This window comes from Esox lucius, chromosome 25 (assembly GCF_011004845.1).
Source record: "Esox lucius isolate fEsoLuc1 chromosome 25, fEsoLuc1.pri, whole genome shotgun sequence".
Classification (NCBI taxonomy): Eukaryota; Metazoa; Chordata; class Actinopteri; order Esociformes; family Esocidae; genus Esox; species Esox lucius.
Window position 1 is genome coordinate 12965553 of NC_047593.1, and position 12270 is coordinate 12977822.

Here is a 12270-nt window from a genome sequence, read left to right on the forward strand (position 1 = left end):
GCCTTTTACTTGCTGAAGACAACACTGGAGGGGAAAAGGACCCAAAACAAAAAGGAACAAAAGATGGCTACAGTACCGGCCTGGCAGAGAATCACTAGGGAAGACATCCTGTAACTGTGGACTATTGCTTCAACATTAACAGCATGCAAATGATTTGAGACCACGTATAAAATAATATTACTATTTGCGTATATTCCAAAGACTTTTGACCCCCTAAAATGGCAAGGATATGTACAAAACGTATTTTAACCTTCCAAAGATTTCAAACCAATAGAGCTGGGGTGCAGAGCAAAAACAAAACTTGTGTCTGAAGTAATACTGATGTATTTGAATTATTCCACATAATATTCAGAACATTCAGATGTGAGCTCAGAGCCAACACAGTGAATCAGTATGGAACACTTGCGCATGCACCACCAAATCCCTAGCTTGTTTTGATGTTCCTAGGCACAAAAAAGGAGGTATGGCACTTTAAATCCACTAACTGCTTTAAACTGGGAGTCCACTGTCCTAAATTTACCGCCTGAATACACCCACACACAAATCTTCGATCCAGGCCAGTAAATCAGGAGCGGACACTGATCAAAGCACGGCTGTGAATCTTAGATGGCATATCCTGCATTCCTGCCTAAACGCATTCACATGCTGGGCTCCCAACGCGTGCCGCTTATTTGTCCACCCCTTACCCTCTGTTTGAGGCCTTGAACTTTCATCCAAATTGTCCTTCATTTGATCAATTCTCACACAACCAAGGACGGCTAATTGAACGGAAAGTGGTACAGAGGCCTAGCAGTCTCCGTGGGCTGTATGGTGCATTTTCAAAAATACATTCATTGGCCAAATGTGACATATGGTTTGGTAAATTCCAGGTCCGGGATGACTTCTCTACAAGACTTCACAGCGATGGCTCGCCAAATGTTAGGAACTTTTTGTCCTGAACCAGACATATGACATGCCGCGCAAAAATATTTAAATAATTATTTCAGTGTTTGCTCACGCATTCCTTTGGCTGGGTTTCCTCAGCTTTGTTCCTGAAAATAAATTCTCATCTATCTAACATCTTTATTAACATATAAAAGCAGTTCCTACCAAACAGGATCATTATATCGGCAAAACCTAGTGGTCCCTTCAGTTTCCACTGATCTTCTTTGACAATATCTGCTATTTCGCTCTCCTCCATCACCTCTCTACTTTTCCATGTTGCCTGTGTGTCTTGCCTTCCCAAGTTTTGGGTGTACCTTTCCATTTTCTTCTGTGTAATTCAAGAAAGCAAACTCAGGGTCAGTCTTGATATAAAGGAAAGTATTTCACAGAAAATCATGTGATTTACTGGCATACAAACAAGGGCATAGTAGCAGAGGGAGCAGGAGAGGTGGATATGTCCCCTAATGTTAAAAGCAGGTCTATTGTTCCCCCCAAATAAAAGCATTAATATTAACGCCCCCTCCGTATCAAACTCATTATCACAACCTGCATACAGTCAATAATATGATTGAGGCTAAAAGTAAATAAATATTTTGTTACACTAAAATGTAACGCCAACTAAGTTCTGTGTGGCTTATATATTAGCAGGAGTCCTACTCGCTTCAATATCAGGAAATGAAGTCAACACAGTAGCAAATGTGTCTTTAACTAAGCAAATTGGGATCAAAGCATTACAGTTGGTACGTCAGCTTCACAGCAAACCAGCCAGCCAAGCCAGCTAGTGTGGGATATACAAAAATATCACCACACCAGACCAGCGGTTCCCAACCAGGGGTACAGGACCCTCTCCACAGAGGGTACTTGAAAACCATAGGCTTACTTGTGAAATGAACATCAGGGGGTACTCTGAGTTGAGAACTTTAGATATCTAGAGATGAATGACATTCGTCTGGTTACCCGACAGTTATTATTAAATAACTAAAAATCTTAGATTTATATGAGTACCTTTTACTACGTTCATTTTAGAAACTTCTCCTTCACTCACTGCAGCAGCAACCGGCTGCGACTCTCCGTCTCCAGGACCAACACTGGCAAAATGTCTTTGAAGTTACGATTTTATGAAACCAAGATATTGAATTCTACGACATATTTGCTTTATATTTTTGTTAATTCACTATGTTTATTCCCCGTATTAAAAAATACTGAGGATATGACGGCTTGCATGCGTGGCTCACCTTTTGCGCGTACATTTCTACAGCAAAGTATCCTCAACTAACTTTCTCCGCTACAGACTGTGTAACTGCTAACTCCACCAAGAATCCAGTGACGAGTCTGAATCAGAGTTCATTCAGAAAGTAGCAAACCCATTGGATTTAGGCTACACGCCTAGCAAAAATGCTAACAGAAATTCTGTATAATAGCATGCCAGGATCCACAGAATTCCATGTCTGCAGCCACACCCGGTTGCATATGATGGTCATGCACGTTAACTTTATGCAATGCAATTATGGCTACTGATATAGATCATGACGCTCAAACCCTCTGATCATGGAAGCCCGTGCTTGCTCATGCAAACAGTATGAAATACACAAAAAGGTTGACGAATTGGCTAATCAACAAAGGGAGCACAGTTTTACTCATTGCCATTCATAAAACTAATGATAATGACCGTAAATCAGATAAATTGCATTTCGTTTGGCGTATGTTATGTCTTGTGCTCACTTGTGGAAGATATGTGGATTCGGACCACACTGAGACTAATAACTCTTCAGTTAGAATTCACCTGAACATTCCACTACCTGTACAAGCTATACCATGTTACAACACTGACAACTAATGCTCCATTACAATGTTCCTAAATAAACATTAGCATGTATTTTGATATGCTCTGTAGCACTTTGAGATTGATAAAATGTAGTGCAATACAAACGAATTTATTATTATTATTATAATACATTTTCTCTTGCCCATATTCTGTGCCCCTGACACTATGTCCTGCCATTGACAATCAGGTTTCGTTCATGATGTAGTTTGTGAACCTAGACGGAGGTATGACAGTTCTCCGACTCCATGTGTGGCATTGTGGGGAGGTGGGAGGAGAGCTGACCACTTCTTTGCCGTTATCTGCCTGAGGAGAGTGGTTGTGTTGAGGCAGTATGTCCTCCTGTGTATCAGGAAGCTGGTCTGGGTCTGTAGTACCGGATGGATGTGCCTCAAGTGGTGTCTGTTTCTGCAGAAGATCTGTCCAGACGGGGTCAAGATGTTGTATGAACGAGGTTCAGCCCTTTTCTCTGAGACAGTGACCGGTATCCATCCCTGTTTGGTTTCCATGCACACTCTTTTCTCTGCAATTAACTCTAGGCAGTGGCGTAGATGCAGCATCGTGGTACCGCTCCTGTTTGGACTGGAGATGTTTCAGTCTCATGCGATACCTTTGGGGCTTTATTGGTTTGTAGTACAGCACCTGAACTTGAAAGTGTAAACCTCAAAACTCTTCCCATGAGCATTTGCAAGGGTGAAAAGTCGATTCCTGTCACAGGCTTGTTCCTCAGTGACAGTAGTGCCAAATGTGGGTCAGTTCCTGTAAGCACTGACTTTGTAAGAGTGTATTTGACAGTTTTCACGGTCCTCTGCCCGACCGTTGGATTGTGGGTATCCAGGACTGGAGTGGGTGAACTTAACACCCCACTCAGATGCAAACGTTTTCATTTCCAAGCTGGCAAAAGGAACATGGTCGCTGACTACCTCTTTGGGAATGCCATTTCTTGCAAAAAACTCCTTTCATTTTCCAAATCATTGTGTAAGCCTTCTTGTCTGGAATATGTAGTACTTCTGGGAACTTTTACAGGAATCCACCAACACTGCACATGTTTCCACAATCTGCTCTGTCTTTTGTCATGTCTGACCAATAGACAAGGTTCATTGCTTGTGCCTCAGTTCTCTGTGTGTGTTTGATTGGCTAGATTCAGCTTCTCTAGCATCACTGGTCTGATGATGCATGGAACGATGATCCTGTCATTGGTCCAGTAGCACTCTTTTCCGTAAGGCTCATTGTCTAATTGTCTGAGTGTCTGAGAGGTCAATATGGGTGTAGTTTTCTTTCTTTGAGGCCAACCTTGATTGTGAACTCCTACTTCTGCCTGTAGCACCTCATCGGTCACTGTTGCATCTTTCAACTTTTGTAGCATCTCTACACTCAAAGTTTCGGTTGCTTCAATGGCATACACACCTTTCTCTTCAAACATGGTTGTGTTGTCCTTTCCTGGCTGTCCAATAGCTACTGCCCGAGATAGTGTCTGCTCTATACATGTCCTTATCCGCCGTGTACGTGATCTGAAGGTCATAACATTGGAGTTGCACGAGCATTCTCTGTGGTCTAAGGGTTTGTGGACAGATTGGACTGCAGATTGGAATTTTTGTTGTGGAACTACACTCTATATGAGTGTAGTTCTTTTCAGCGTCAGACAGAGCTCAGTATCCATAGAGCTCCTGCATTAAGCACGTTCCGACACCATCCTTCTATGCATCTGCCTGAATGGTGAGGGGATTGGTTTTGTCATAAAACCTGAGGACAGGCACTTTAGTGAGAGACATTTTCAGTGTGGTCAGTGCTGCCTCATGCTCATATAGTTCCATTGCCAGACCGTGTCTTTCCTGAGCAGTTCCCTCATAGGTGCGGTGATTGTTGCTTCCTCTGGTATGTGCAGCACTAAGTACCTGGTCATGCCAAGTAGTCTCTGGAGACCTACCCGAAAGGTAGTCTCTGGAACTTGTAGTGGCCCCGTACTGTGTTGAATGTGCACAGGTCAGTGGATGATTTTTCAAGCTTTAACTGCCAGTAACCATCTTATCTCATTAAGAATGGTGAGGATTGACACGCCTGCCAGCTTGGACTGGACATCCTCAGGCGTTGGGATGGAGAAGCGTTGTAGCTGAATCGCTTTGTTGAGGATTGTGAGGGTCCAGTCACACACCATGCTCTGTTTTTTTTTTCTGTAATCACTAGGCTGCTAACCCATTCAGTGAGGTCGCTCACAGATGTGATCACCTCGGTGTCGTCGAGCTGTTGGAGTGTGGTCTTTAGTCTGTCCATGACTGACAGAGGAATCTTTCTGCAGCTGTGTATTACCGAAACAACAGTTGGGTCTGTGTGAATATGATGTTCATCTGGAAACTCTCCTAAACCATTAAACACATCCAGATATTTCTCCACAAGCTGATGATTAGTCTCCGGGGGACTGCACTTTCACTGTCTCTTTTCACAAATTCTTAAATGAACATGGATAGTAATTAATTAGTTAAATAAACCATAGCACAAACCTTGGACTGTGCGCTGATTGGCCTGAGGAGTTGTGAGTCTGCCATGTTTTTATCTACTCCTGTCACCCTGGTCACCCTTGACCTGGGTGGACATTATGTGGGGTACATAGTGCCATAAGCAGAACATGTTAAACTTTCATCTGTATATCAAGGTCTCAGGTGTGAATGGGGAGCAGGTGTGTTAAATTTGGTGTCATCGCTCTCATACTCCCTCAAACTGGTCACTGGAATTTCAACATGGCACCTCATGGCAAATAATTCTCTGAGGATCTGAAAAAAAGAATTGTTGTTCTACATAAAGATGGCCTAGGCTATAAAAAGATTGCCAAAACCCTGTAACTGAGCTGCAGCACGGTGGCCAAGACCATACAGCGGTTTAACAGGACAGGTTCCACTCAGAACAGTCCTCGCCCTTGGTCGACCAAAGAAGTTGAGTGCACGTGCTCAGCGTCATATCCAATTGTCTTTGGGAAATAGACGTATGAGTGCTTCTAGCATTGCTGCAGAGGTTGAAGGGGTGGGGGGTCAGCCTATCAGTGCTCAGACCATACGCAGCACACTGCATCAAATTGGTCTGCATGGCTGTCGTCCCAGAAGGAAGCCTCTTCTAAAGATGATGCACAAGAAAGCCCACAAACAGTTTGCAAAAGACGTGCAGACTAAGGACATGGATTACTGAAACCATGTCCTGTGGTCTGATGAGACCAAGATAAAAGTATTTGGTTCAGATGTTGTCAAGCGTGTGTGGCGGCAACCAGGTGAGGAGTACAAAGACAAGTTTCTTGCTTACAGTCAAGCATAATGGTGGGAGTGTCATGGTCTGGGGCTGCATGAGTGCTGCCTGCACTGGGGAGATACAGTTCATTGAGGGAACCATGAATGCCAACATGTACTGTGACATATTGAAGCAGAGCATGATCCCCTCCCTTCGGAGACTGGGCCGCAGGGCAGTATTCCAACATGATAACGACCCCAAACACTGCCTTGCTAAAGAAGCTGAGGTTAAAGGTGATGGACTGGCCAAGCATGTCTCCAGACCTAAACCCTATTGAGCATTTGTGCGGTATCCTCAAATGGAAGGTGGAGGAGTGCATGGTCTCTAACATCCACCAGCTCATCATGGAGGAGCAGAACAACTTGTGGCAACCTGTGAAGCTCTGGTGAACTCCATGCCCAAGAGGGTTAAGGCAGTGCTGGAAAATGATGGTGGCCACACAAAATATTGACACTTTGGGCCCAATTTAAACATTTTAATGTAGGGGTGAACTCCCTTTTGTTGCCAGCGGTTTAGACATTAATGGCTGTGTGTGGTGTTATTTTGAGGGGACAGCAAATTTACACTGTTACACAAGCTGTACACTCACTGTTTTACATTGTAGCAAAGTGTTATTTCTTCAGTGTTGTCACATGAAAAGATATAATCAAATATTTACAAAAATGTGAGGGGTGTACTCACTTCTGTGAGATACTGTATCTCTCTCTCTATATATATATATCCATCCATCCATCATCTTCCGCTTATCCGGGGCCGGGTCGCGGGGGCAGCAGTCTAAGCAGGGATGCCCAGACTTCCCTCTCCCCAGACACTTCCTCCAGCTCTTCCGGGGGGACACCGAGGCGTTCCCAGGCCAGCCGGGAGACATAGTCCCTCCAGCGTGTCCTAGGTCTTCCCGGGGTCTCCTCCCGGTGGGACGGGACCGGAACACCTTCCCAGGAAGGCGTTCCGGAGGCATCCGAAACAGATGCCCAAGCCACCTCAGCTGACCCCTCTCGATGTGGAGGAGCAACGGCTCTACTCCGAGCTACTCCTGGGTGACCGAGCTTCTCACCCTATCTCTAAGGGATCGCCCAGCCACCCTGCGGAGAAAGCTCATTTCGGCCGCCTGTATCCGGGATCTTGTCCTTTCGGTCATGACCCAAAACTCATAACCATAGGTGAGAGGAGGAACGTAGATTGACCGGTAAATCGAGAGCTTCGCCTTGCGGCTCAGCTCTTTCTTCACCACGACAGACCGATACATCGACGGCATTACTCCAGAAGCTGCACCGATCCGTCTGTCAATCTCCCGTTCCATCCTTCCCTCACTCGTGAACAGGACCCCTAGATACTTAAACTCCTCCACTTGAGGCAGGCACTCTCCACCAACCTGAAGTGGGCAAGCCACCCTTTTCCGACTGAGGACCATGGCCTCGGATTTGGAGGTACTGATTTTCATCCCCACCGCTTCACACTCGGCTGCAAACCGTCCAAGTGCATGCTGAAGGTCCTGGCTTAAAGGGGCCAACACGACAACATCATCCGCAAAGAGCAGAGACGAAATCATGTGGTCCCCAAACCTGACACCTTCCGGCCCCTGGCTGCGCCTAGAAATTCTGTCCATAGAAATTACGAACAGAACCGGTGACAAAGGGCAGCCCTGCCGGAGTCCAACATGCACAGGGAACAAGTCTGACTTACTGCCGGCAATGCGGACCAAGCTCCTGCTTCGGTCGTAAAGGGACCTGACAGCCCTTAGCAAAGGACCCAGGACCCCATATTCCCGAAGCACCCTCTACAGGATGCCGCGAGGGACACAGTCGAATGCCTTCTCCAAATCCACAAAACACATGTGGATTGGTTGGGCAAACTCCCATGAACCCTCCATCACCCTGTAGAGGGTATAGAGCTGGTCCAGTGTTCCACGGCCTGGACGAAAACCACACTGTTCCTCCTGAATCCGAGGTTCTACTATCGGCCGTATTCTCCTCTCCAGAACCCTGGCATAGACTTTCCCAGGGAGGCTGAGAAGTGTGATCCCCCTATAGTTGGAACACACCCTCCGGTCCCCCTTCTTAAAAAGAGGGACCACCACCCCGGTCTGCCATCCCAGAGGCACTGTCCCCGACTGCCACGCGATGTCTTCATCCAATATATATATATATGTATGTATATATATATAGCTCCGGTAAAAAAATTTAAAAGGAAGGTTTTGAACAGAAAGGTTAAAATTAAGAGACCACTGCAAATTGAACATGTGGGTAATCCGCCCCCGCAGAAAATGTAGCAATGATTATAATGAATAACCATCTTGAGCTGCCATTGCATTTTAATTTCTATATAACAGAATTACTATAATGATGACTGACTTTGCGGTTTGTTAGGAATTCAATTTCTGAGGCACAGCTGCAATGACTAAATAAACTAAAGCGTAAATAAACTGTTATAGTTTTTGCATTGAAAATTTTCCACCTTACTTATTTGCTTGTGTGACATGCTCTTACTTCTCATAATTTACTGTAAATCCTGAACATGATGCCATGCCTTTTACATTCTCTCCAAGATGCTTTATCCCTGTCAGGACATTGGAGTTTAGACATATTTTTTGTGGTATTATCTTCTGCCTCTACTGGCAGTTAACATTGAAATTATAGCCAAGTGTATGGCTTCATTTAAAAAGGAGGATGCTTAAAATGATCAATTGCCAATCCACCGGAAATGTTTGGATTTATTCTCGATATTGGCAAAAAGGCTTCTTTTAAACATCTCTCTTAGTGGCCTGCTGAAAATCATTCTGGATCTAGGTACACCTTCGATATAGTATAGTACAGTAGCTTAAAAATATCGTTTTTGTTCCCTTGATAATAAAATATTGCTTACATGACATGAAAAAAACATTAACATTCTCCTTGGGTTTGCAGAGACATAAATAGATATGTAAACTGTGATATTTACAGAAAATGTATCTTAAAATGTTTTGTATAGATCTTCACATGACAATTGTAGAAATTATAGTTGCAAGATCACCCTTTCTGGCATATGTACACCAAGCACCTATGTCATTGGTAGAAAACATGGTTAATACTTAAATCTCCAACTATAGGTTGCGTATGGCAATCTTTCACTGTTAGCCAATCACTCTCATTTAGGAATGTAAAATCTGGTCTTGTCTTCCAAACCATTGAAATTATAGCTACAGTATATGTATTTACATTACCAATTATCATAATTGCTAACATCTGACACACTCATGCCACCATTCCAATATACTTACATACCCATTTCAATATCCATATTGAAACAATAGCTTCATCCAATATTGCTCCAAAAATGTACACCCCCCCTATTATAGATGTCATCCCATAGACAAGGATTCCATACCTAACATTCTTTGGTTGAACCAAATAACTGACTTTCCAATATAAAAACAACAACTAATAACTGTCTTCAAGTAAGTTTCACAACAAACAAGGATTTTTTTCTGGCCGTTGGTGCAACAATTTACATAAAAGGAATAAGGGAAATAAAAACAAACAAGATCAGTGAACTGACCATAAAAATAGTAAACTATACATTAATAAATTACAAAAAAATAACTAAAAGGTATATGTAAGGTGCAAGATTTTGTGGGTTGTGTGTGTATGGGGGGAGGGGTTATATGTTTGTCCAGTTGTGGGTTGTGTGTGTATGTGGGGAGGGGTTATAGATTTGTCCAGTTGAGGGTTGTGTGTGTATGTGGGGTGGGGTTATAGATTTGTCCAGTTGTTGGTTGTGTGTGTATGTGGGGAGGGGTTATAGATTTGTCCAGTTGAGGGTTGTGTGTGTATGTGGGGAGGGGTTATAGATTTGTCCAGTTGAGGGTTGTGTGTGTATGTGGGGAGGGGTTATAGATTTGTCCAGTTGTTGGTTGTGTGTGTATGTGGGGAGGGGTTATATGTTAGTCCAGTTGAGGGTTTAGGGGCAATTATTTGAACCACACTGTTCTTATAAGTAACTTTGCACCAGATCTAAGTACCTTGAGCTAATGTCTAGGCTTTAGCTTATAGGGCTAACCTAGTCATGTTTGAAACAAGTTGTTCACACCTTGACCTGTGCTCTATGGTGGACATTTTGGGTTATAACGGGGGGGTATTCAAACAAAGATGGCTGACAAGATAAACAAAAGAAAGAAAAACGAGACTGAGTGCCTAGGCGCAACATCAACAATCGTCAATCATTGGTCCTTGTTCCATTTTGACCAGGCAAATGATAAGAAAGGTTATTTTCTCTGCCACTGCAATTCATCATAACTCAGCAAGCCCTGTCCAATCCAAACATCAAATAATTTACATTTACTGTGTGAGTAAAGTTAAACAAAGCTTTCAACATAGATTCTGTGCGTGCCAAGTTATGAGTGGTTCTCATTCACACATAACGTAGCGGTGGCGCGTGCCAGTATGCTGTCTTTATCCATTTGTACTTCTTCCAGGTAAAATCCAGTGAAATATATGTTGCAAAATGATAGCTGACTGTTGGAGCATTTTCTTTCCCATTAATAAATTACACAGCATGCCAACCCACTCTAGACTAAAACACTTGATTCAGAAGATAAGCCTGGATGGACGGTTGTGTGGAAATTCATTTTGATGGACATCACGTCCTTCACATACGTTAAATTACACTTAAAATACACTGAAATGTCTTGATAGATAAAGTCTGACACATTTCATTTTTGATTGCTGAAATTCCAGTGGATGGAAACAGGAATTTCTTTATCATTGTATGCGAGTGGATGGGCAGGTATGCGTATATCCCAAAAAAGACTTTTATAGACAATTATCAAACAAAGACCACATGGACACATTTCAGGATAGCACAGTATTTCTTGGGCAGAATGTTGGAATTACTGAGTTGTGAGATAAGGAAATCAAAGTCATGAAGAAGGCCTCAGTCTCGTTTTTTACGAGATCCAGATTCCTACCGCCAATGCCCTGCAGTGGGTCTTTAAAGTAGAAATTATATCCTGACACCATGAAGCTTGCTGCTACAGCATTCTGGCCCACAGAAACAACACACTGGCATTTACTGGCGATCCTGTACATCACAATATGGAGTCAAATGCCTGTGATGTCTCTGAGCTTAAGTAGAGTTTAATTACATAGTTTTTAGTAACTCATTACTTGGGTCTGGGGATATTCATTATTCACTAATACAACTGTCTAATCACTGCTCTCGAGGCAAAGCGACTGAGAGGAGAAAGTAAGCAGTGGTTTAACCAGGCAGAGCTCCAGGCAGGAATTGGAAGTTGGCAGCCAGTCTGCTTGGATAACCCCTGAAGTAGAAATGACTATTTCCTTGGACTTGGACTAAGCGACGTTTCAGGCTGATTGAAATGATTTGCAAATTTGCAGGAGAGAAATTGATTATGTCAAAGGTATGCTGCAACACACTGGCGTAATGGAAAGTGTGAGCTCGGGGATGATAAAAAAACCTTTGGTCTCAGCCATTCGTAATGTCTGCCATACCCGAAAATCAGACTGCTATTCAGGAAAAGGTTCTGAAACTTTACACCTCAACACAATAGCGTTAGACTTTAATAGCGGTAATTGTCTACACAGTTGCTATAACAATGAGTCCATTAGACGTTCTAAAACTGAATGATTATCCAAATAGTTCTCCCAACCTAGTAAAAGTTCTCCCAACCTAGTAAATAAATTGAGAAGACAATGTGAAAAGGTGACTTGGTGTTTTTAAGTGCCCAACCAGATGTTCTTGTGGTTACTGCTGACAAGCTAAGACTGGGAGACAGAAAAAAACTAGGAGAGTCAAAGAAAGCCACTGACATGTCTTTGTTCAAACTAACAATATGCCTTTCTACGCAGATAAGAACAGAGTTCACTGTGTCAACAATATGCAGATGATTTAAGGCGCATTAATGCACCTTATACACTTAAATGTAAAAGTTGAAAAATGGAAGCCAACTTTAAATTCGTCATAACTCTTTTGAATCTGATTGTTATCTTACTCCTCAGAAGACACTCCCTTGTTTGTTTAGCATCTGTTTATCAAGTCCTATGGAAACGAATAGGATAGTTGCTGCAATCATTACTTTGACCCACAGCCTCCAACACAGGGCCCCTATAAACCCCACAATATCAGGATGAATAAATCTTCAGTAAGTCACTACTTACTCAGCTGTATGTGAAGTGACATACTCCTTACCAGTAAGTGCTAAAACCTGTCTGTCCAGGCTTTAGATGCCAATCTGGGCACCAAATAAAAGCATTATA